This window comes from Lynx rufus, unplaced genomic scaffold, assembly GCF_022079265.1.
Source record: "Lynx rufus isolate CCGP_SWC_20201006 ecotype Redwood Valley unplaced genomic scaffold, mLynRuf1.p SCAF_9, whole genome shotgun sequence".
Lineage (NCBI taxonomy): Eukaryota > Metazoa > Chordata > Mammalia > Carnivora > Felidae > Lynx > Lynx rufus.
In genome coordinates, this window is record NW_025814897.1 from 60238261 (window position 1) to 60264284 (window position 26024).

The following is a 26024-nucleotide window of genomic DNA, read 5'->3' on the forward strand; positions in this document are numbered from 1 at the left end:
GAAGCCCAGAGAGGGTAAGCAACTTTTCAAGGTCACAGTGGCAGTAAATGATAATGGTAATAGATATCATCTGTTGTACGTTGGGAAGGCACACACCAATTCTCTTTCTTTAATGTACTTTATATAATTTAGTACTCACTACCATCCTATGAAAGATTCTTATTATTTCTGTATTGCAAATGAGGAAAGTGGAAATTAGCTTTGGTTACTTCGTGAACGCCACTCATCTAGCAATAGCAGTGCAGGGATTTGAATCCAGACTCCTGTGATTATAAAGCTTGTTCCTTGATGTTCACGTCACTGCAGACAGAAGAGCTAGGACACCAGTGCACAGTCATGAAAGCACGGTTCATGTCTTTATCTCTCCCAGTATCTCCATAAGGTATGATAGTGCCTGCCACATTGTTAGTGCTCAGTAAGTGTTTGCTGTGAAATCCAGCTCTACTCTCTCCTATTGCTCCCTGTGGCCAGCTGCATCCTGCCCTTGGCCTGACTGTCTTCTCTCCACAGTCTGGCCTTACCTAACTACCCACTGTGTCCTCCCTGCCCTCCCAGCACACAGCATCTGATCCAGCACCGCTGCTGTCCTGCTGCTTCACCCCCTTTGCCCTGGCTACACACTTATTCTGCCATCATCCTTCAGTCCTGTCCATTCTTTTCTATACAGTTTCTCTGAAGAATCCCAGAGACTTCCCCTTTCGAGACTATAATCTTCCAGATCTGTATCCTATAATTAGGCACCTAATTATCTGCTGTTTCACCTTATAATTGTTTCATGGACATTAATCTTCTCTCCAACCAGCTAGTGGTAATCATATCATCATGACTCCGCAGTTGGTTTGTGCTTTGCACTTTACAAAGCACCCTTCTGTTGAAGATGCATCTTTTTGCTCATCACACCCATAGCAAATCTGTGAGATGTGATAGTAGGGGATTATTATTTCTGTACTATAGCAGAAAAAACAAATGCAAAGAAGGCAGGTAACTTCTCAAGGTCATATAACTAATTAGGGGCAGAACTGAGACTATGTCTCAGGTCTACTGATTTCTGGCTTAGTGTTTTATTTGCCATGCCTTCCACATTAGTATTTTTCCCTCGCATTTCCTGGAACCCTACCTTCAAGGGCCATCTAAGGCAGAACATCTACATTTGGGTTTTCAGGAGGCTTGCTTGGTGACCTGGAGAATGATGGAGTAGGCCAGATAGCAGTCTCAGGTACTTCTCAGTGGTGTCTCAGAGGTTGCTACTGTCTGAGAGAGGTTTTGACCCTGTGGCTGCCAGGATTAATGTTAAACGGAGAAGAACTGGTTTATTTTGAGTGGTCAGAACATTCTCTCATAGACATTCAAGAAATAGGGAAGGATGTATGATGCTGGACAATTTCATGTTGTGACAATGGCATGAACTTTGGGAGCAGGCAGATTAGAGTTTAAAATCTGGCTTTGCTATTGTTTATTAGCCTCATGGCCCTGGAGAAACCATTAATCTTTATGAGCTTTATGGCTATTGTGAGAATGTATTTAAGGGCCACATAATGGCCCTTAGTAGTACCACATAATGTACCATATGGGCCATTCATCTTTGTTTTTTCTTTTTAATTGAGGTGAAATTCACATAACATAAAATTAACCATACACATCTACAACTCAGTGGCATTTAGCCCATTTACAATGGTGTGTAACCACCATCTCTGTCTAGTTCCAAACCATTTTCATGCCCCAAAGGGATCCCATACTTGTGAAGCAGTTGCTCTACTTCACCTGGTGGCTGCCAATCTGCATTCTTTCTGTATGGATTTACCTGGTCTGGATATTTCATATGAATGGAATCATGATAAATGTTACCTTTTGTGTCTGGCTTTTTTTCGCTTAGCATAATATTCTGGAGGTTCATTTGTGTTATAGCATGTAGCATGTATAATGAAGCAGTACTCCATTCCTTTTTATGGGTAGCTAAGATTCCATTGTATGTATGTACCACAGTTTGTTTACTCATCTCTCGGTGGATACCTGTTACCGTCTTTTTTTTTTTTTTTTTGGTGTCTATTTATTTTTGAGAAAGAGAGCATGAGTGGAGATGAGGCAGAGAAAGAGGGAGACACAGAATCTGAAGCAGGCTCCAGGCTTTGAGCTGTTAACACAGAGCCCGACGCGGGGCTCAAACTCACAAACAGCCAGATTGTGACCTGAGCTGAAGGGAGACACTTAACCCACTGAGCCACCCAGGCACCCTGACTGGCTGTTTCCGTCTTTTGGCTGTTGTCAGTAGTGCTGCTGTGAACATGTGTATACATGTAGTTGTTTAAGTACCTGTTTTCAATTCTTTGGGGTATATTCTAGGAGTAGAATTGCTGGGTCATATGGTAATTTCATGTTTAAGTTTTTGAGGAACTGCCAAACTGTTTTCCAAAGTAGCTGTACTGCTTTACACTCCCTCCAGCAATGTGCAAGGGGTCCAATTTCTCCACATTTTCACATTTGTTATTTTCTAGCTTTTTTTTTTTTATTATTATAGCCATCCAGGTGGGTGTCAAGTGGTATCTTACTGTGGTTTTGATTTGCATTTGTCTGATGACTAATGATGTTGTCTTTTCCTCTGCTTCTTGGCTATTTGTATATCATCTTTGGAGAAATGCCTATTCAAATTCCTTGTCCATTTTTTAATTGGGTTTTGTCTTTGGTCGAATTGTGTAATGGTTAATTTTATGTGGGCTGGACTAAAAGATGCCGAGATAGCTGATGCAACATTATTTCTGGGTGTGTCTGTGAGGATGTCTTCAGAAGAGATTGTGGATCAGTAGACTGAGTAAAGGAGACCATTCTCACCAGTATCAGTGGGCATCATCCAATCTTCTGAGGGCCTGAATAGAACAAAAAGGGGAGGAGGATGAACTTGTTCTCATTGCTGGAGCTGAGATATCCATTGTCTCCTACTTTTGTACATCGGACCTGCTCATTCTCAGGCACTTAGACTTGGGCTAGGACTTATACCATCACCCTGTCACTCTGCCCAGGCCTCTGGACTTGGTCTGAATCACACCAGCAGCTTTCCTGATTCTCTGCAGATGGCAGATGGTGGGACTTTTTGGCCTCCATAACCATGTGAACCAATTCCTGTAATAAATTTCCTCTGGTATCTATCTATCTGTGTGTGTGTGTGTGTGTGTGTGTATGTGTGTGTGTGTGTGTATCTCACTCTTGCTCTCTCTCTGTACCTATTAGTTATGTTTCTCTGGAGAACCCTAACTAATACAAATTATAAGAGTTCTTGTTATATTCTGAACACTGGACATCCATTTTTTTAAAAAGCATTATTTTGTGGGGCGCCTGGGTGGCTCAGTCAGTTAAATGTCCAACTTCAGCTTGGGTCATGATCTCACGGTCCATGGGGTTGAACCCTGCATCAGGCTCTGTGCTGACAGCTCAGAGCCTGGAGCCTGCTTCAGATTCTGTGTCTCCTTCTCTTTCTGCCCCTCCCTTGCTCGTGCTCTGTGTCTCTCTCTCTCTCTCAAAAATAAAATAATTAAAAAATTAAGAAATGTTCTTTTTTGTTGTTGTTTTTTATTGTTTTATTGTTGTTGTTGTTTTATGTTTATTTATTTTTGTGAGAGAGAGAGAGCACACGGGTGAGTGAGCAGGGAGGGGAAGAGAGAGGGAGACACAGAATTTGAAGTAGGCTCCAGGCTCTGAGCTGTCAGCATAGAGCCTGACATGGGGCTTGAACTCACAAACTGTGAGATCATGACCTGAGCCGAGGTTGGATGCTTAACTGACTGTGCTACCCAGACACCCCAAGAAACATTCTTTTGGGGCAAACCTTCCTTGACTCAAAAATCACTCACTTGGCTTTACATCCAGATGGCCAACTGACACATGAGAAAATGCTCAACATCACTCCTCATCAGGGAAATACAAATCAAAACTACAATGAGATACCACCTCACACCTGTCAGAATGGCTAACATTAACAACTCAGACAACAACAGATGCTGGCGAGGATGCAGACACAGAGGATCTTTTGCACTGCTGGTGGGAATGCAAACTGCTGCAGCCACTCTGGAAAACAGTACGGAGGTTCCTCAAAAGATTAAAAATAGAACTACCCTATGACCCAGCAATTGCATTACTAGGTGTTTATCTAAGGGATACAGGTATGCTGTGTCAAAGGGGCACATGCACCCAACGTTTATAGCAGCGCTATGGACAATAGCCAAAGTATGGAAAGAGCCCAAATGTCCATCGATGGATGAATAGATAAAGAAGATGTGGTATATATATACAATGGAGTATTACTCAGCAATCAAAAAGAACGAAATCTTGCCATTCGCAACTACATGGATGGAACTAGAGGGTGTTATGCTAAGCGAAATTAGCCAGTCAGAGAAAGACAAATATATGACTTCACCCATGTGAGGACTTTAAGATACAAAACAGTTGAACATACGGGAAGGATAGCAAAAACAGTATAAAAACAGGGAGGGGGACAAAACATAAGAGACTCTTAAATAAGAATAAACAGAAGGTTGCTGGAGGGGTTGTGGTTGGGGGGATGGGCTAAATGGGTAAGGGGTATTAAGAAATCTACTCCTGAAATCATTGTTGCACTATACGCTAACTATGTTTCGAAGGAGCACATGCCCCTTAACTAACCTGGATGTAAATTAAAAAATAATAAAAAAAATGTATATATAAAAATCACTCGCTCATCTTTATATATACCTAGATCTTTTATGTCTCTCAGCCTGTGATCATACTTTTTCTTTTGTCTGGAATATCCTTCCCTTATTCTGGTGGCTGAAATTATAATTGTTCTTCCAGGCTCAGATCAACTGGTACCTCCTCTGAGAAGCTATATTAACCCCTTTCTCCTCCTTATTCCACTAGTTAGGTGCTCTTGACTATGAATATCTCTATAATGGTATACTTTTTTTATTGTTTGCTTCAAACCACTAGGTTGTATTTCTAGAGTCAGGGATTATATTTTGATTTATTTCTGTCCTTATCATCTAAATGGCTTGGCGTATAGTGGATGTTAATAAATGCTGAATGAAACAAGCATAGACTGGAGTTTTGAGTGTAGAGTGGAGGTTTGCTTGGCAGAAATGGTATAGAGGGGATGAGTTGGGAGCTGTACCATTTATTCATTCATATAGTATTAAGACCTTACTCTGTGCCAGGTACTCTGTTAGGTACTTGATATGCAGTGGACAATAAGAATAATAGTTTCTGTTGTCTTATATTCAAGTAGGAGGATAGGCAATAAATAAGTAGACATGTAATATAGTTTCATGTAATAGTAAGTTCTAGAAAACAAAATAAAACAGGACAACGTGTTACAGAGTGATGGGGGTGCTATCTTAGGTAGGATGGTCAAAGAAAGCTTCTCTTTTTAATGTTTTTTTAAAAAAATTTGTTAAAGTTTATTTCTTTATTTTGAGAGAGAGAGAGTGCGCGAGAGCACATGAATGGGGGAGGGGCAGAGAGAGGGAGAGAGGGAGAATCCCAAGTAGTCTTGGCCATCAGTGCACAGAGCCCGATACGGGGCTCGAACCCACGAAACTGTAAGATCATGACCTGAACTGAAATCAAGAGACAGACACTTAACTGACTGAACTACCCAGGCACCCAAAAAATGCTTTCTTAAATGGTGAGTAGCATGATGCTTGGCTCTACGTTTTCTAAGTCAAGAGAATGAATGAGCAGTATGGGAGCCAGCCAGATGTTTTCAACACCTGGAAGTCCCTAGGTATTGTACATGAATGTTCATAGTAGCATTATTTATGGTAGCCAAAAAGTGGAGACAACTCAAATGTCCACTGAGTGATGAATAAACAAAATGTGATATATCCATATGGTGGAATATTATTCAGCCATAAAATGGAACAAAGTACTGATACATGCTACAACATGGATAAACCTTGAAAATTTATGCTAAGTGAAAGGCAACATATTATGTGATTCCATTTATGAAAATGTCCAGAATACGCAAATCTGTAGAGACAGAAAGTAGATTCATAGTTGCCAGGGGTTGGGGGAAGGGGTTATGTGGAGTGACTGCTAATGGGTATGGGGTTTATTTTTAGGGTGATGAAAATGTTCTGAAATTAGATTGTGGTGATGGCTGTATAACTTTGTGGATATGCTAAAAGCCACTGAATTGTACACTTTAAAAGGGTGAATTGTATGGTATGCAAATTATATCTCAATAAAAACAAAACTTAGATTTGCTAAAAGCTGTTGTTTTTAACATGGTTGTAGAAAGTTATCATTTATTTTCTTTCTGATTGGAAGTCTTTCCCCAGGACTTCAGCCCAAAGGTGAGGATTTAGGAGCCCATTCCCAGTTTTAAATGTGAGCCTGAACATGATTTTAGGCATGGACCCACCAGTGGCTAGGTAGAGGATACAACATTGTCCTGCTTTGGTTCAAGGGACTTTTCGTGTCTTTAGCTGGGGTAAGTATGGATGAATCACTCCCTATAGTCTGAAAGATGTGGGATGTGAAGAATGAGCTGTCATCTCTGTTCTGATGACATCTTGAGTATCACACAGTTGTAGATCCAAATATAGGTGCTGAACCATTTGCCCTGAATGCTTCATGGATAATTCCCTGGGAACCAGTAGAGGATAGGGAGAGAGATAATCTAAGCCTGTGGGAGCAAACCAGGTAAAACCAGGTAAGAGATGCCAGTGACATTTTTTTTTTCTCATCTTTTTTAAAGATGATCTATCAAAAGCTCAAGGGAAGTTGATTTTTTTTTTTTTTAACTCTGTAAACACTTATTGGTGGACTCTCAGGTGGCTGGTCCATTGACCTTGTCCTGAAGAAGTTCCCAAATACACCCGGGAGGTGAAACAGACATCTAGGCTACCAAAGGTCCACGGAGTGGTTCCGATAGGATGTGCACAGTCAGAGGAGGGAGAGATGGCTGTAAACTTGGTGATAAGAGGAAGCCTGGGAAATCCAGCTTAGGCCCAAGTCCAGAGGGCAGCATGTACTTGGTGTGGGACAACAGGGAGAGTAAGGCAGGATACATTTTTTCTGTGTTGTTTCTGTACCTGCTCACTTTCACTCTGCAACAAACAGACCTTTGAGGACCTGCTCTAAAGCTGCCCTGGTACCGGACAAAGCTGGAGACATAGGCATTATGAGACTTGGGCCCTGCCTTTAGAAGTGCTTAATGTTTTGGGGTACACAGAGCTGGAAACAGTTGACTCTAATGGTATGGATCAGGGTGTGCAATAGATAGGGATGGACTCGGTGTGTAAGACTGCAGACCGACGGACTCTGATTTGGGATTAGGTAAGGCTACCCTTGAGCAGGCATTGAGATAGGGCCTTGATAGAGGAACCTCTTTAGGTCATTGCCAGAAGGGGAAGTAGAGGTACAGAATGCTTCTTTGTCAGATGTGGGCCTCTCATTTTGCCCTCAGGTTTGAGGAGGAATAAAGGGTCTATGTCCAGGAATAGCGCTTTCCCTGCCACCCTTTGAAGCAATGCTAGGCTGACTGTGGAAGGCCCTTCCCTGTCTTGCACTTGTTCTACTGCTGTTTTGGAAAGATGAAGCCTGAGAGGTGCCAGAGCAATGCCAGTTGCTATGGGGCCGGAAACAGGTGAGGCTTGTAGCCCTGCTCGAGTTAAGGAGTGAGGGGTTTGTCCTCTTCAGCCAGCTTAAAGCCTGCCTTTGCTATGAAACTGGATAAGTAGTCTGCACAGCTTGTTTTTCATTTGGGGCTATTTTCAGCCCTGGAGCCCAGCAAGGTGGAATGATTGAGATGCTTTTGTAGGGTTCAAGCTTTTGCCAGATCCTATTTGCCAGGATATGGACCCAGCCATTTCCTGGGAGGTCAGCTTTTCCAAACGCTCAATGTTAAAAGGAAGAAGCATTTTCATTTCCTCTCAATGGGGAGTGTAGGACATGTGAAGGTGGGTGTTCAGTTTAATATTACAACCCAGGTCCTAAATGGAGATGCGGTATAGTTTGGAACATTGCCATATGGTCTCTAAAGCAGTTTTGAGGAACTCATCTGGATCCTTCTTGTATTTTTATGGTTATTGAGATGGCCAGGCCCTACTACAGGAGGGTCTCTCTAAATGTATATACCTGATGCTGGCCAAGGACTTGATGTCTTCTGTGCCTGCCTGTCTCTAGGGCTAACAGAACAGATAGCTCAGCCTTGCTTACTGGCAAGTGACCCATGGTGGTCCATGTCTGGTAGTCTTCTCGAGAGTTCCCTATTTAGTGAGTGCTTATTGTGTGCCAGGCAGCTATGGTGAGCACCATGCTAGATGGTGAGGTTTTATCAGAGATACCTAAGACAATACCATCGTCTTACTCCTAGGACTTAACACAGCACCCTGCATATAAATAAATACTTATGATTTAATAAATGTTGGTCCAAGGACAAACAAAACCAAAATCAAAATAGTTTTTATAGGAACTCAGAAGTCTTGTGAGAAGGGAGACTACTATGTGCCAGATACTGTATAAGTGCTCTCATAGACATTTAATTTTTCATACATCCTTCTGAGATGATTGTTGTCGATATCTTATAGTACAAATAGGAGGTTAATTACTTGGCAAAAGTCACTTTATTATTATTTTTTTAATGTCTATTATTTTGGGGGGGTGGTGGAGAGAGAGAGAGAGAGGCAGAGAAAGAGGGAGAGAGAGAATTCCAAGCAGGCTCTATGCTGTGAGCACAGAGCTATATGAGGGGCTGAATCCCATAAACCGTGAGATCGTGACCTGAGCTGAAATCAAGAGTCAGACACCTCGGGGCGCCTGGGTGGCTCAGTCGGTTAAGCATCTGGTTTCGGCTCAGGTCATGATCTCACAGTCCGTGAGTTCAAGCCCCGTGTCGGGCTCTGTGCTGACAGCGCAGAGCCTGGAGCCTGCTTTGGATTCTGTGTCTCCCTCTCTCTCTGCCCCTCCCCTGCTCATGCTCTGCCTCTCTCTGTCTCAAAAATAAATAAAAACATTAAAAAAAATTTAAAGAGTCAGACACCTTAACCAACTGAGCCACCCAGGTGCCCCCAGAGTGACTTTCTATTAGCATTGTCTAGACTCTTTCTTGAGGCGCTCCATCTTGGCATGGAAGATACCTAATAGACCACACGTTGCCTTGTTTTGAGTATTGTGTGGGTGAGCAGGGCTAGTCTGAGTCTTTTTGAAGTCGGCAGGAGGTGCATCTGTATGCCTAAGTAGGGAGCTGATAACACAGATAAGGATAGGAAACTGGGCATAACCTTGAGGAACTACCATCTAATGGGGGCGATAGGTAAGTCGATATTATAGGATCTACATAAAAAGGAGCCATAAATTGAGGAAGGACCTTTTACTTTGTGAGGGGTATGGTGACCAGGAACTGCTACCAGGAGGCCTTCTGTACCTCAGCTCTTGTTCTTCTTTTCCATACCTGCAGCTCCTCATGGTAATCTTCCTTACTACCTGGACATGCATTTTGACGGTTTTATGAGTCTTACCTTGTTGTCAAGATTGTTATTCCTTGAGACTAGGTGCTCATGTTTTTCTTGCCACCACTTAGACTTGGGTCACTTACTCAGTCCGAACCTCAGCTGTGTTATCTGTAAAATGAGGCCAATGATAGGTAGGTAGATTACAGTCTGAAAGCCGGGACCAATCCAGGTGTTGATCTCTGGAGATTCACCTTATTCTCCCAATTCTGTGATTTCTGTGATCAGACCTAATATAAGGCTGGGCATCTAGGAGGCTTTGAATTAAGGTTATCACAGAGAGTATTTTATGGCACCTCAAAATTCTAAAACTTTTCTCTGTCACCACTGTTAGATCCAGCAGTGACAGAAGCTCTTGGCTTCTGTTGGCCAGGCTCTTGGACTAAATGAGCATTTCCAGCCTGACAGTAAGGCTTTGGCTGAAGTCTCATAAGCTCAAGAAGATATTGTATTCCCCCCCCCTTTTTTTAAATTTATTTATTTTGAGAGAGAGGGAGTGCAAGTAGATGAGGGGCAGAGAGAGAATGAGAGAAACAATCCCAACCTGGCTCTGTACTGGCAGCACGGAGCCCAATGTGGGGCCCGAACTCATGAACTGCGACAAGATCGACAAGATCATAGCCTGAGCTGGTCAACTTACTGAGCCACCCAGGTGCCCCTAGAGGATATTGTATTTAAATATATTTCCTAGTGTGGTGTCTTTCATTGTCAGCTACGTCAGTTAGAGATAGTGGTTTCCTGATTTGCTTCTGGATGGCCTGGCTTAAGCAATGGGATCAGGACCCCACCCTTAAGATATTCACCTTTTTAGGCATTGGGCCAGACATCTAAAGCTCCATGAAACACTCTGTTCATGTACAGTACCCTCTTGAGCTCTAAAACTTGTAAAATAGTCAACTTTGGTATAAAACTTGGGCTGGGGTGGGGTCCTAAGGAACCTAGCAGGAGGTCACAGGAACTCTGAGCTACAGCTAAGTCCACCACTGACTAATCAGACAGTTAATAAAAATCATAATGTTAATTGTTATGATAAAAATGTACTTTGAGTACTTTTGTGCTATGTACAATTATGTATTTACCTTATTTAATCCTCACAGTAGCCAGTGAGATAGATAGATATTGTTATTCTCATTTTATAAATGAGGAATCTAAGGTCACATATCTAGTAATTGGTGTAAGTGGGACTCAACCTAATTAGAAATTTCATGTTCTAATTCTAAGACTTAAGTTTTTAAACATTGCACTATGCTGCCTCCCCAGTGATCTGGATATATGCTTATATTTCTATGGGCCAGGCTGCCTCTTTGGGAGTGGGGGGGATATGGTAACAGGTTGTTTCTTCCTTAGCACCTGAAAGAGTTATTTATTTTTGGAATGCATGCTGAGTGCCAGGTACTGTGTACATACCACAGATACTAATTTTATTAAGTAATATTTTTATTTATTCAATTAAAAAAAAGTTGCATGGCATAAAGTAAAGCACATTGAGCTAGATCCAGAATCCTGGCTCCATTTTTTGCTAGCTTTGTGACCTTTGAACAGCTCTCTCAACTTCTCTTAAATCAATTAATATGTTTAAAGCTCTTAGAACAGTGCCTAAGACGGAGTAAGTGCTCCATAAATGTTAGCTATTATTAATACTGTTTCTAAATTGGGGGCTAATAAATGTATCAGGCTGTGGGAAGACAGTGGTAAACAAGATAATCTCAACCCTGACCTTACAGAGTTTACAGTACAGTGAAGGAGATAGGTTTTTTATTGTTGTTTATTTTTTAAATTTATATCCAAGTTAGATACAATGCAACAATGATTTCAGGAGTAGCTTCCTTAATGCCCCTTACCCATTTAGCCCATCCCCCTCCCACAACCCCTCCAGCAACCCTCTGTTTATTCTCCATATTTAAGAGTCTCTTATGTTTTGTCCCCCTCCCTGTTTTTATACTGTTTTTGCTATCCTTCCCGTATGTTCAACTGTTTTGTATCTTAAAGTCCTCGTATGAGTGAAGTTATATATTTGTCTTTCTCTGACTGGCTAATTTCGCTTAGCATAATAACACCCTCTAGTTCCATCCACGTAGTTTCGAATGGCAAGATTTCATTCTTTTTGATTGCCGAGTAACACTCCATTGTATATATATACCACATCTTCTTTATCTATTCATCCATCGATGGACATTTGGGCTCTTTCCATACTTTGGCTATTGTCCATAGCGCTGCTATAAACGTTGGTGTGCATGTGCCCCTTTGACACAGCATACGTGTATCCCTTGGATAAATACCTAGTAGTGCAATTGCTGGGTCGTAGGGTAGTTCTATTTTTAATTTTGTGAGGAACCTCCGTACTGTTTTCCAGGGTGGCTGCAGCAGTTTGCATTCCCACCAGCAGTGCAAAAGATCCTCTGTGTCTGCATCCTTGCCAGCATCTGTTGTTGTCTGAGTTGTTAATGTTAGCCATTCTGACAGGTGTGAGGTGGTATCTCATTGTAGTTTTGATTTGTATTTCCCTAATGAGGAGTGATGTTGAGCATTATTTTATGTGTCGGTTGGCTATCTGGATGTATTATATGAGAAGTCTCTATTCATGTCTTTTGCCCATTTCTTTGCTGGATTATTTGTTTTTTGGGTCCTGAGTTTGATAAGTTCTTTATAGATTTTGGATACTAACCCTTTATCTGATATGTCATTTGCAAATATCTTCTCCCATTCTGTTGGTTGCTTTTTAGTTTTGCTGATTGTTTCCTTCACTGTGCAGAAGCTTTTTATTTTGATGAGATTGCAATAGTTCATTTTTGCTTTTGTTTCCCTTATCTCTGGAGACATGTTGAGTAAGAAGTTACTGTGGCTAAGGTCAAAGAGGTTTTACCTGCTTTCTCCTCGAGGATTTTGATGGCTTCCTGTCTTACGTTTAGGGCTTTCATCCATTTTGACTTTATTTTTGTGTATGGTGTAAATAAGTGGTCCAGGCTCATTCTTCTCCATGTCGCTGTCCAGTTTTCCCAGCACCACTTGCCGAAGAGACTGTCTTTATTCCACTGGATATTCTTTCCTGCTTTGTCAAAGATTAGTTGGCCATACATTTGTGGGTCCCTTTCTGGGTTCTCTATTCTGTTCCATTGATCTGAGTGTCTGTTTTTGTGCCAGTACCATACTGCCTTGATGATTATAGCTTTGTAATACAGCCTGAAGTCTGAGGAGATAGATTTTTAAACAAATGATTGGAAATATGATGAGTGCTGTGAAGAAGTGCAGAGTGGTATGGCTCCCAGTACGGAGGGACCTAACACCATTTGAGGGCTTGGGAGTCTCTGAGGAAATGTCAAAGTGGGCCCTGGGATGGAATAGGAATAGCACAAACTCTGGGACCGACTGCCCTGCCACTTATCATATCAGTGCCACTTTGGGCAAGTTACTTAATTTGCCTGTGCCTTTTATCTGAATAATGAGGATAATAATAGTATCTCTCTCACAATGTAGTTGTAAGGATTACTAAGCAATATTTGTAAAGTGCTTAGGAGTAGTGCCTGGCACATGGTAAGTACGTATAGGTTAAATGAAATAAATAGATGAAGTACACTCTTCTTAAAGCATGTATCTTGGTATTCCTGTCTTTAAAATCTTGTATTAACTTGTCCTATCTGGTAGGTTAAAGTCCAAGTTCTTTAATATGGCAAATATCATATTTTCTTGGGATGGTCCTTGTTTACAATTATTTTTTCTGTCTCTCTTTTACCTTCAGTAACCCTGTTTAGACCATAAATTACATGGCTACTCATCTGTGGTGACCTTCCTCATGAGGCCTTCCATGGTCTGACCCCTTTGTCTGGCTCCAGTCTCATCTTTTGACATTGATCCACTAGCACCTTACCTAAGTGTTTCTGTGAGCTACTTGCCATTTCCCAAAGCCATGTTGTGTTTTATTGTTTTGGGGTTTTGTTGTTGTTGTTTTTGCATTTCTGAGCCTTTGTATATGCTGTTCTCTCTGCTTGGAATGACCTCTCCTTTTCACCTCCATCCTTCTTCCCCTAGTGCTGCCCTCTTGGCATATATATACTCATCCTTCAAGATATACCTCAATTATCTTCTATGAAGACTTGGCCTTACATACCTAGTTAGGCTATTTTCTCTTTGGGGCCATTACTGTAATTAGTGTAACTCTTCATTGTGCTTCTTATCCCTGTTGTACTGCAATTGTTTACTTTCATGGCTTTCTACCACATTGTGAGTTGCTACAGGGCAGGGACTGAGTACTCTTTGTTTCATTAAAAAAATATTGAGTTATGGCATAAATATGATTAAATGAATTAAATGCTTGAGGAATTTTTACATATGTGTATACCCTTGTAACTATCACCTAGATCAAGATACAGATATATTTCTGCATATTCAGAGTCTGGCATAGTGATCGGCAAACCTTTTCTTTAAGGGACCAGCTAGTAAATATTTTAGGCTTGATGGGCTGTATGTTTTTTTTGTTGAAGCGGCAAGTTGTGCAGGAAAGCAGCCATAGACAGCATGTAAATGAACATGCATGACCGTGTTCCAGTAAACTGTTTGCAGACATGTGTTGGGCCAGATTTGGCCCGAGAACCACAGTTTGCTCATCCGTTATGTAGCACAGTGCCCAAAGATAAAACAGAAATTGAGTAAATGTCTGTTGAGTTGTAGACAAAGATCTTGATCTTAGAAACCATTTTCTTGAGTTTTCCAGTAGTGGAACAGCTTGCACCTACAGATAGGGCCTGTGCTTTTGGGGAGTACATCTTGAAGCAGGTTGCCTTTTCACAAGTTGTTTGTGTTCATAAGGGAATAAAAATGTCACCTCTTCCAGCACAGTTTTGGTGGCCTGTGGTCACTGGCAACTTTGGGGTCCATGAGTGTATTTGTGTAATCCCTTGAGGCCAGGGACTATGTCTTATTCATTTTGTCCTTAGTGTCTACCATAGGGTATTGGACAGGGACACTTAGTAAATTTTGAATGAATAAATGAATTGAAGTTGGCTTTCAGTAGTAAGCCTAATGGAAATTGTACATTTACTTACGATAAAAGTGTCTTTGCTTTTGGTTTTAATTAACACTAGTTTTCTCTTGCTGGTGGGTGCTTTGGCTGGCAGTTGATGGCATCATAGGACATAAACCTGTCCAGTGAGTGAATGACCTTGAACACAAGTATACAGCCAAAATAAGCAACTGGTCCCACGGCCCAGTGCTTGAATGTCTACATGTTTACTTTCACTTTCTTGCTCATTAGTATCAAAGCCAGGACAGTGAGGTGTGTGATCTCAAGATATTGTTATGAAGCCTCGATTATTGTATATGGTTGGTTGAAATCTGGATTAGCATTTTGAAAAGAAAAAGTGGTGATAATAAACACAGCTGAAAACATTGAATTATTTCTCAATAGGTGCACTTTGTTTATAGGCAAAATCATTCAAAACATGAGGGATTGTGGAAGGAAAATAGAATCTAGGTGTTGATAAAAAGGATGGATTTCATTATTTCTGAGTCAGAAATAGGCAGTTAAACTGTCATTAACATAATACTTTTTTTCTCCAGTGGTTGGCCTTCTTCACAAGTATCTTGTACTTTATTTTTTGTCATTTGCGAACACGGTATTTAGAGACCTGGAGCCTAAACTGAGGGTAAATTTTCAGTAATCTCTAGGGAACTTTCTTATTACTGCCCTCCCCCTACATTCTCTCCCCTACACACACACACACACACACACACACACACACACACACACACACACTATAGCTGGCCAGGCACACAGTGGTTGCCCACAGAGTTGAACCTTAATTCCTGCTGCCTCTCATGTCTTCACAGAATTTTATATGTGTTTTCTGAAGATTGGAAGGGATTGGCATGAAGGTTGGGGTGGGATGGGGGTTGAGTAACTTCAGTGTCAGGAATAAAAGGCAAGTTATCTCCTAAGTGGTCCTAATGATGATCATATATACTTTTAGAATACAAAGAATTTAAATTTCTTATTTTATTTGATCCTTGTTGCTATCCTGGGAAGTAGCCCTATTTGCACAAGGGTAAGAAGAAGCTCAGAGGTAACTCTTTAAAGGTGTCACGCTGCTATTAAGGCTCAGAGCCAAGACTTGAAGCCAGTTCTTTTACTCAGGTATCTGTATTCCGTATAATGCAGCCTTAGTTTCAAACTGTGTTCTAGGTATTCTAAGGCTTCCCAAACCGCCTCAGGGATCACTGTGGAAGAAGTGAGTCATTGGGAAGAACTCTAGGCTTTTCTCACATGTCTCAACCATAGCCCCTCCATATTGAGCTTATTTTTTAACTTAAAAAGATCTTTTTTAGTGTTAACTTTTTTTTTTAATTTTTTTTTTCAACGTTTACTTATTTTTGGGACAGAGAGAGACAGAGCATGAACGGGGGAGGGGCAGAGAGAGAGGGAGACACAGAATCGGAAACAGGCTCCAGGCTCTGAGCCATCAGCCCAGAGCCTGACGCGGGGCTCGAACTCACAGACCGCGAGATCGTGACCTGAAGTCGGACGCTTAACCGACTGCGCCACCCAGGCACCCCTTTAGTGTTAACTTTTAACCATATACAGAACTAGAGAGGGCAGTGTAATGAACCCCCATGTGCCCATTACTCCCCATTTACAATTATGTACTCAAGGCCAATCTTATTAATCCTGTTTCATCTTTACCCTCCCATCCTTTTGGATTATTTAAAAAAATGTTTAAAAAATATATATTTTAAATGTTTATTTTTGAGAGAGAGACAGACAGACAGAGTGTGAGCAGTAGAGGGGCAGAGAGAGAGAGGGAGACACAGAATCTGAAGCAGGCTCCAGGCTCTGACCTGTCAGCACAGAGCCGGACGTGGGGCTTGACTCACAAACCGCAAGATCATGAACTGAGCCAAAGTTGGACGCTCAACCGGCTGAGCCAACCAGGCATCCCCTTTTGGATTATTTTGAAGCAAATTCTAGGCATATTATTTCATTCGTGAACATTATTATGTATTTCATAAAGAAATAATAATACATTTGAAAACATTACCAAAATATAATGATCACACTTAAAAATATAACATAATTCTTTAATATCATCAACTAGTAAGTGTTTAAGTTGATTTGTTCACATCAGTGTCCAATGAAGATCTATACATTGGTTGATCTAAATCTTTTTTTTAATCCTTTTTTTAGTTTGATGTAGTTCCATTTTTTAATTTTTCCTTTTGTTGCCCTTTCCTGAGGAGACAGAACCCTCCTGAAAATTGCTCAGATGAATGCCCAAGAGCTTATGCCTCTGTATTCTTCTAGTTTTATGGGTTCTGGTCTTATATTTAAGTCTTTAAACCTTTTGAGCTTATTTTTGTATATGGTGTGGGAAAGTGTTCCAGTTTCATTCTTTTCCATGTAGTTGTCCAATATTCCCAACACCACGTATTAAAGAGACTGTCTTTTTTATGTTGTATGTCCTTGCCTCCTTTGTTGAAGCTCAATTGACTGTATAAATGTAGGTTTAATTCTGGACTGTCTATTCCATTGATCTATGTGCCTATTTTTGTGCCATTACAATACTGTTTTGATTACTATAGCTTTGTAGTATAGTTTGATATCAGGGAATATGATACCTTCAGCTTTGTTCTTCTTTCTCAAGATTGCTTTGGCTATTTGGAATCTTTTGTGGTTCCATACAAATTAAAAACATTTGTTTTAATGTTAATTTATTTTTGAGAGAGAGAGACAGAGTGTGAGTGGGTGAGAGGCAGAGAGAGAAGGAGACAGAGAATCTGAAGCAGGCTTCAGGCCCTGAGCTGTCAGCACAGAGCCCGACGTGGGGCTCGAACTCACGAACTGTGAGATCATGACCTGAGCAGAGTCAGACGATTAACCAACTGAGTCACCTAGGTGCCCCGGTTCCATACAAATTTTAAGAGTATTTGTTCTAGTTCTGTGAAACATGCCTTGGGTATTTTGATAGGGGTTGCACTGAATCTGTAGATTGCTTTGGGTAGTATGCACACTTTAATTGTATATCTTTCCATTTGTATGGAATAATATGGTATATTTTCCCATTTATTCGTGTCTTCTTTTCTTTTTTTTTTTAATTGTTTTTAGTGTTTGTTTTTGAGACCGAGAGACAGAGTGTGAGTAGGGGAGGGGCAGAGAGCGAGGGAGACAGAATGTGAAGTGGGCTCCAGGCTTTGAGCTGTCAGCACAGAGCCAGAAGTGGGGCCTGAACTCACGAGCTGTGAGATCATGACCTCAGCCACAGTCAGATGCTTAACCCACTGAGCCCCCCAGGCGCTCCTATTTGTGTCTTCTTTAGTTTCTTTCATCAATGTCTTACAGTTTTCCATTTTTTAAATCAACAATTTTAATTTCTTTCATCAGTGGCTTACAGTACAGGTCTTTTACCTCCTTGGTAAATTTATTTTTAAATTTATTCCTAGGTATTTTATTCTTTTTGATACAATTATAAATGGGATTTTTTCTTAATTTTTTTCCTGGTAGTTCATTATTAACATATAGAAATACAATAGATACAAATAGGCAACTTTACCTATTCATTTATTAGTTCTAATAGTTTTCTGGTGGAGCCTTTAGTGTTTTATGTGTGTAATATTATGTCACCAGCAAATAGTGACAGTTTTATATCTTTTCCAGTTTGGATGTCTTTCGTTTCTTTTTTCTGGTTGGTCTAAGTCTTGAGTTTCTTCTAATTCATAGCTTCCCTCCCTCTCCCCATTTTATTTCTTTTCCCTGCAATTCTCTATTGAAGAAAGTGAATAATTTGTCCTGAAAATTTTCCCAGTTTCTGGGTTTTGCTGATTCTTTCTCTATAGTGGCATTTAACATGTTCCTGTGTCCTCTGTATTGTACTATAAGTTGGCAGTTGGATCTTGAGCCTTGATCAGATTCAGGTTTGCTTTATTTTCTCTTTCTTTCTTTCTTTCTTTCTTTCTTTCTTTCTTTCTTTCTTTCTTTTTAAAAGTGTTTATTTTTGAGAGAAAGAGTGCATATGAGTGGGGGAGGGGTGGAGAGAGAGAACACAGAGAATCCTAAGTAGGCTCCTTGCTGTCAGTGTAGAGCCTGACATGGGGCTTGAACCCATGATCTGTGAGATCAGGACCTGAGCCAAGATCAAGAGTCGGATGCTTAACCAACTGAGCCCCCCCCAGACACCCTCTTTCTTTTTAAAAAATGTTTATTATAACTGGGCACCTGTGTGGCTCAGTTGGTTGAGCGTCTGACTCTTGGTTTCAGATCAGGTCTTGATCTTACGGTTCATGATTTGAGCCCCTCATCTGGCTCCGTGCTGGCAGCACGGAGCCTACTTGGGATTCTCTCTCTCTGTGCCCCTCCCCTGCTTGCACTGTCTCTGTCTCAAAATAAATAAATAAAACTTTTTTAAAAAGTTTTATTTATTTATTTATTTATTTATTTATTTATTTATTTATTTATTTATTTTGAGAGAGAGAGAGAGCGCACAAGCAGGGGAGGGGCAGAGACAGAGAGAGGGAGAGAATCCCAAGCAGGCTCTGCTCTGTCAGTGCAGAGCCTGACATGGGGCTCCATCTCATAAACTGCAAGATTATGTCCTGAGCAAAAATCAAGAGTCCAATGCTTAGCTGACTGAGTTACCCAGGTGCCCCTCTTTTCTTTTTGAAGGATGTCCAACTACATCTGGTTTTCTCTCTTCTTGTAATGTTAAGATTGCTGAGTGGGTTCAGATATTGTCAATTTGATCTATTTGTTAAAATATTTCCCATCAACTTTTCCCTGATGATTTTAGGAGCCATTGATGTTTTCTACCTAGATCTATTATTTCGTTAGAGATCTAATTAGATATGGAGACTCCTAATTAGATTTAATTTGAACTGCATTTGAAAGAGAGAGTTACACTGTTCAAAAATAAAGTTTAAAAGTTATTGGATTGTAACTGGTCTCTAAGAGCACCAATTACAACAGGAACCAGGAACTGAAGTGGGGACAGTGCCTGTAACAACTTATAATACTTTTTAAACCGTCTTTACTTCCTCGTGTGTGCTGTTTTTGGCCTACATTCTTTCTCAGCTCAACAGTTAAACCCTCACAACAAAAAGAGCCCACATGTTTTAACTTTTAAAGAGTAAAATGGATGGACTGTCTTACTCTAGAGCCAGACCTGGGGGAGGGAGTCCTAAGGGGTGGAATGAGAGTTTTGCTTTAATGAACAAAGGAGGTGGTTAAGTCCCTGGGGCCTGTGTAGCCAGAAGAAGAGCCTGAAAATGGCCTTGGCAGCATCTAAGACTAGATACTTCTAGTTGAGAATGGGAGGAACAGTCCCTTATCCTTATTCCTTATTCCATACCATGAGGGGACTCTTTGATCTAACCAAAGGGCCTGCCTGCTTAGGCTTCATTTCTGTCCCATCTGACGTGTTCCAGGCCCAGGGTCTTGGTAGCTGTGTTTAAGGCTGACTCTAAGGAATCCTAAACTGATAACCGCAGGACAGCCTAATGGCTCCTTGTTTTTGGCTCTGTTCTAAGGAAGGCCAAGGGCAGGAACCTCTTTGCAATAGCTTTGGCTGATCCTTGGCCGGCAATAACTTATGTCATTCTGGCCAAGAGCAGAGCTGCTGTGGAGCACTTGGTGTTCTCTAGCCTTTGCAGAGGTCACAGGCAGACAGGGCAGGGGAGCAAGGCCTTAATTAGCTAGGGACTGCTAAAGCAAAGCCATTTGGCAGTGTCTTACCTCAGCTCCTCAGATCCTCAGTGGGACTGGCTCCTTCTCCTGGTGACAGTGCAAATACTCCCTCCTTTTATAGCTTTTAGGTCTCTGAGAGACCTCTCTTCTTCCATGAGCTTCAACACACTTCTATGTAGTGCTGTTAAAGGCTGATATTAAAAGCTAGTTAGGTGGAATGATAAAAATTCCTTCCATCTGAGCAGTGCTTTTTAACCACTCAAGCACGTTTTACTTCATTTGTTCTGAACCAATAGTCTGTGAATTGTAGATGAGGAAATTGAAGCTCAGAAAGGAGAAATACTCAATTAAGATGATAGCTAATTTTACTCTGGATTCCCAGACTAGAGGTCTTTCTACCAGTCATATGAAGGACAAAGGGAAAGGTGGAGGATGGTAAGTAATATTGGGTAGCTTTATGTGCCAGGCACTGTGGAGGGTGCTTAGCTTAGTTTTCTCACAACATTATATGGTAAACAATTTTACCACTCTGAACTCCAGACTGGTGAAGTGACTTGGCCAAGGTTATAGGTAAAAAGTGGCAGTGCCTGGAATCAAGTCTAAGTCTGTTTGGCTTTAGAGCCTTTGTCTTTCTATCATTATACTATATTCCTTGCCAGTTTATTTGAAAAAATATTTATTGAGCCACAGATGTAGTGCTAGGTATAAGGGATATTAAAAAGTGTAATATTCAGTAATCTCCTCATGGAACTCATAATTTTGGTGATTGTTCACTGCTACATTATTGGGAATGGGGGCAAGAAGTAGATAGAGGGATAGGAGGCAGTGGGAGCTCGGGGGCCTCTAATTTTTCATGGTAGAGGATTCGTCAGAGGAGGCTTCCTAGAGAAGTATGTACCTCAGCTAGTCTAGTGATGAAGAACGTAGGCCCTGGGTCAGTCTGCCTGGTCCCATCACTTGCTAGTAATACTTGGGTCAAGTTGCTTAACCTCTCTGAGCCTGCTACCTTATCTATAACATGGAGATAATCATATTATCTACCTCAAAGGGCTGTTGTGAAGATTAAGATGAGATAATTCATGTTAAACATTTAACAGATTGCCTGACACATAATAAGCTCTCATTAATTGTCAACCATTATGGTTATCATTGTCTAACCTGTGTTTCTCCTGTATTCAGCTCAAGTGGAGACAAATTAAGCCAGGTTATCTTAGGACCTCTTATTATCAATAAAGTGGGGTTTATTTAAGTCATTTCAGAATATTCCATTGAAGCCTAAGATTCTGTCAAAGTAAAAACTGCCATTTAATTGTTTCCAGGAGAGCAGCTGTTTGTATCTGATGGTAACCCAACCTGGCTTGTGCTCCCTAAAGCATCTCTGTTCAGTCCCAGGACATCCAATAAAGACCCCTCTTTCCTCTCCTACCTCTTCATTGGATAGGCCAGAAGCAGGCCTCCTTTAGAAACTAGGTCTATTCCCCTAGAGCCCCTTTTCTTTATCACTAGACTAGCTGAAGTACCCACTTGGAAGCCTTTCCTGGCAACTTCCCCGACCATATTAGCATGCTCCTCAAGCTTCCATCACCTCCTTTCCCTCTAGCTATTCCTATGTTCCCATTCCCTCTATCATAGCAATGAGCCTTACCAAATTATGAGTTCTATGAGGGCAGAGATTACTAAATCTCATACTTCCTTGTATCCCTTGTACCTAGCATTGCATCTGCAGCCCAGTAAGGATTCTTTTTTTAGAATAAACAACTGTCAAGGAATATAATAGTATAATGATAGAAAGACACAGGCTTTAAAGTTAGCAGACAGATCTGAATCTAGGTTAACTTTCTCCCAAAGCTTATTGTGCTGGAGAAAGTAATGTGATTTTAGTACTCCAAGTAGTACAGGCACTCTTTCCTACTTTAGGGTCCTGTCCATTTGGGGAACAGTACCTGTATACATTTGCAATATACCTGTTTGCAATAACAGTACCTGTATACATTTGTATAGATAAGTGCTCATTATAAAATGTACATTTTCAAATAAGTGTTCTTCACGGGCACCTGGGTGGCTCAGTTAGTTAAGCGTCTGACTCCTGATTTCAGCTCAGGTCATGATCTCACCGTGGTGGGATGGAGCCCCTCATCAGATTCCATGCTGGGTGTGGAGCCTGCTTAAGATTCTCTTTGCTCCCTGCCCTCCCACTTCCCATCTCCCTCTGCCCCTCCCCTGCATGTGTGCACGTGCTTTCTTTCTCTCTCAAAAAATAAAATAAGCGTTCTTCAAAAAAAAACGTAAAAAATAAAGTAAATGTTCTTCAGAATATCACTATTGTATGAAAAGAAAATAGGTATTCTGAAAGACCTTTGAGATCAAATTTGGAAAAGCTGGAGGCTTTAATATGATAAGGAAAGGTATGCAGGGTTTCCTACATTTTTTTTAAGCTTAAACTCATGACCCTGGATCAAAAGTCATATGCTCTATGGACTGAGCCAGCCAGGTGCCCTTCCTACATTTTTTTTTTGGTTACAGAATCTCGACCCCCTCCCCACTACTGGCCTCCCTCCCCCCTCAAAACCCCCATCTATTGACATTACACAACACACTAGTGTTCTACGGAACACTTCTAATCAAGTACACAAAGTGGCTTCCTGTTTTTCTGTTAGTAGGGCTTGGAAAAGTAGAATGGCAACCTGTCCTTTGGTCTTAGAGCTACCCTTCTTTTCACAGACTGGGTTGTTGCTACAGAGAGCTGGATCTTGGGTAATCCACCAGTCCTTGGTTATGTCCCAGAATCAATGGGAGATTTAGCTAATCGAGCCTCTACAGATGGCATAGTCTTTTGCTTCTGGAGGGGAAGATAAATGCTCTTCTTTGAGGGAACAACGCTCAGTTCAATCAGGGAACTATCTATCTGCTCTTTTGTGAATTGCAGCTGGCCCAGAAGAGGGTTGGGGGTGGATTGCATTCAGTAATTTCAGTCTTATAGAGTTCTGGGTTCCAGTCCTCACTGTGCTTTGACTGAGGTACTTCGATTTTCTCAACCCTAGTTTTCTAATTTAAGGATGAAGAAGTTGCATTAGATTAAGTACATTTAGTAAATATTTATTAAACATTTAATATATCACTGTTCTAGGATAATGGACATGTAGTGATGGAAAGCCAGACACTGCCTTGTGAAACTTCATCTAGTAGAGATGATGTGAGTGGGGAAGTACATGTTACAGATTAAGACTTTAGTAGTTGAGGATCACTGTAGTTTAGCAGGCTTCCTGGAAATGGTGTGACTTAACTAGTCTCTAAAGCTCTGTTTAAGGTTTACATACTGCACAAGTTCAGGGAGGCACTTGGATTGTAAAAATGACCTGAGTGTCGGTAGGAGTGAGCATAGATAAGAGTGCTCAGGTGAAGGTGTTATCCTGTATTGCTCTTAGGTGTGGCGTCACCCACGGCCACTCTGCTGAGGGAGTGTTTTCCGGGCAGCTGCAGGTAGCACTGCCAGAGAGAATTTGCAGCTAAGGACAGAGGGAGGGCCTGGGGAGATGGAGATTGATATTGTGGGTAGAGGCAAAGAATCATAAGTGATGAAGTCAGAAGTTAAAAGAATTGGGAATTGGTGAGTTGTAGCATATAAAATGGGTCAGGGCAACAGTTCTTGTCTTGGGCTATGAATGACAGTGGGACTTGAAACCTGAATATGTTTATATATAGTTTACCAAGTTCTTACCACAAGCCAGACACTGTTTATTTATTTATTTTTAATATTGCATTTATTTTTTAAAATTTACTTACTTATTTTGAGAGAGAGAGAGAGAGAGAGAGCGAGCGCGCGTGCATGAGCAGGGAAGGGGCAGAGAGGGAGGGGGAGAGAGAACCCCAAGCAGGCTCTGTGCTGTCAGTGCAAAGCCCGAGGTGGGGCTAGATTTCACGAACTGTGAGATCATGACCTGAGCCAAAACCAAGAGTTGGATGCTTACCCACCCAGGTCCCCAAACCAGGCACTGTTATTAGCATTTCTAATGGTAAGCTTATTTAAATTTTTATTATTTAATTATTATTATTAGGGTATTTAATCTCTATACCAATCCTAAGAGGGTAGGTACTATTGTTTTCTTATTATAAAGGTGAGAAAACAGAGGCCCAGAGAACTTAAATAACTTGCTCACACTCACATGGTTAATAAGCAGTGGGGTTAGGATTCAGGCCTGGATGATATGTTTCCAGGGTCCTTGTTCTTAATCACCATGCTCTGCAGCTTTAGGCAGTGAGAAGCCATCATAGATTTCTGGCTAGTGAAGCCACTTGTTGCAAGTAGTGTGGTGCAAGGCAGTTTCCCAAGGAGGGGTGGAACTGAAGGCAAGAAGGTTAGCCATAGGTTGTTGTAGTACTTACCTTACTTACTTTTGGAAGTATGTAAAGGTCTTGAAGATATTTCACACATGACTTCCTGAGGTGAATCTGGCAGTGGCCAGCCCTACTTGTAATGAGCCCATTTTAGAAATCATTTTGTAAAGAATTTTAATCTACAGGAAACTCTCCTATCCCTATTGAACAGGCTGTTCCAGGCAGAAGGGCCCCGGGATCAGGTCAGAAATACCTCCTTTGGGGTCAGAGTCCAAGCAGCATCTGGAAGCATTTGCAAAAGGGGAAATATTAAGACTTCCTGTTGCCACTAGAGTCTGCACTCCTGATAGGGGGATAGTCATGGTTGATATCAGTCTGCTTGTTTATCTTGAGAGACTGGGCAAGTGGGCTGAGTTACAGAGATGTGACAGACATAGTCCTAGTCCTTGAGCAATCCACAGATTACTGAGAAGATAAGCATATAAGCAAGTACACTCCATACAGTGTCACAGGTGCTACAGTAGAGGAACATAGATGATGTAGTGGGAGAAAGGAAGGAGAGTCTAAATGCTTAGCAAGAGGGAGTCAGGGAAGGGTTCAGAGATGTTTAAGGTGGATCTTTAAGAATGACCAGAAATGTACTAGGCAGTGTGAGGAAGTACATTGAGTGTTCAGGGAATGGTGAGTTGTTGGGCTGCTTGGGAGGGATTCTGAATGGCAAAGAGCTTACATCCTACTGGAGTTGAGCTTTACCATAGATGTTTAAGATGCAGAGTGACATGGTCAGAGTGGTGTTCTAGAAAAAGCTCTTTGATACCTGTGCTCAGGAGGCTGAGAATGGATAAACTAGAGGCAAAGAAGCAGTTGCAAATGGTGAGGCTGGAACAAGGGCAGCGGTCATGGGGATTGAAATTTTGTGAGTGAAGGGCAAGGAAATGTTAGGTGATTGGGTATTAGTGTGATGCCATTCACACATGGAAATACAGGCTGGAGAGTGGTGTGGGGAGTTAATGTTGGTTTTGAGATGCCTGTGGGTGACACTGGCTACCAGGGAGAGAAGATGGGAGTTTTGGAGCTCCTGCAAGAGGTAGAAACATAGCTATGAGAATGACTTCTAAGTGAGAGTGGAAGCCATCAGAAAGAGATGAAATCACCTGATAAAATACATAAAGTGGGGAAAAGATGGAGGTTGAGGATAGAGCCCTGGGGAACTCTGATATGTGTAGACAGAAACACCAGGGAAGGAGTCTGAGGAGTAGGAATCAGAGAGGTAGGAGAAAGTTCTGTCTGGGAAGCCAGGAATGGAAAGATTTCTAAAAGAGGGTAAGTGTCTATCAAAGCAGAGAACAAGGAGGGTGAGTCCTGAAATGAAGCTACTGAGTCATTGGTGACCTGGTGACGGCAGTTTCAGTAGTGGGGTGGGGACGGAAGCTAGACGCTAGACCGCCCGTGGCTTGGGGAGGGAGTAGGAGGTGAAGATACAGAGGCAGCAAGTATTGACTTTTTGTTTGAGAAATATAGTGGTAAGGGAAGGAAGGAAAGAAGATGAT

At 41.4% G+C, this 26024-nt stretch overlaps 1 protein-coding gene and 1 long non-coding RNA gene across 3 annotated transcripts in view; one reads left to right on the top strand and one right to left on the bottom strand.

Moving 5' to 3' along the window:
- Positions 1–26024, top strand: part of STIM1 (stromal interaction molecule 1) — a 182481-nt gene that overhangs the window by 20985 nt on the left and 135472 nt on the right. The window lies entirely within an intron of this gene.
- Positions 2641–24550, bottom strand: LOC124506414 (uncharacterized). Its single transcript, XR_006960752.1, has 4 exons — positions 24523–24550; positions 20188–20330; positions 9486–9587; positions 2641–2861 (listed from the first exon to the last, which is right to left on the bottom strand). It is a non-coding gene; the product is annotated as an uncharacterized LOC124506414 (long non-coding RNA).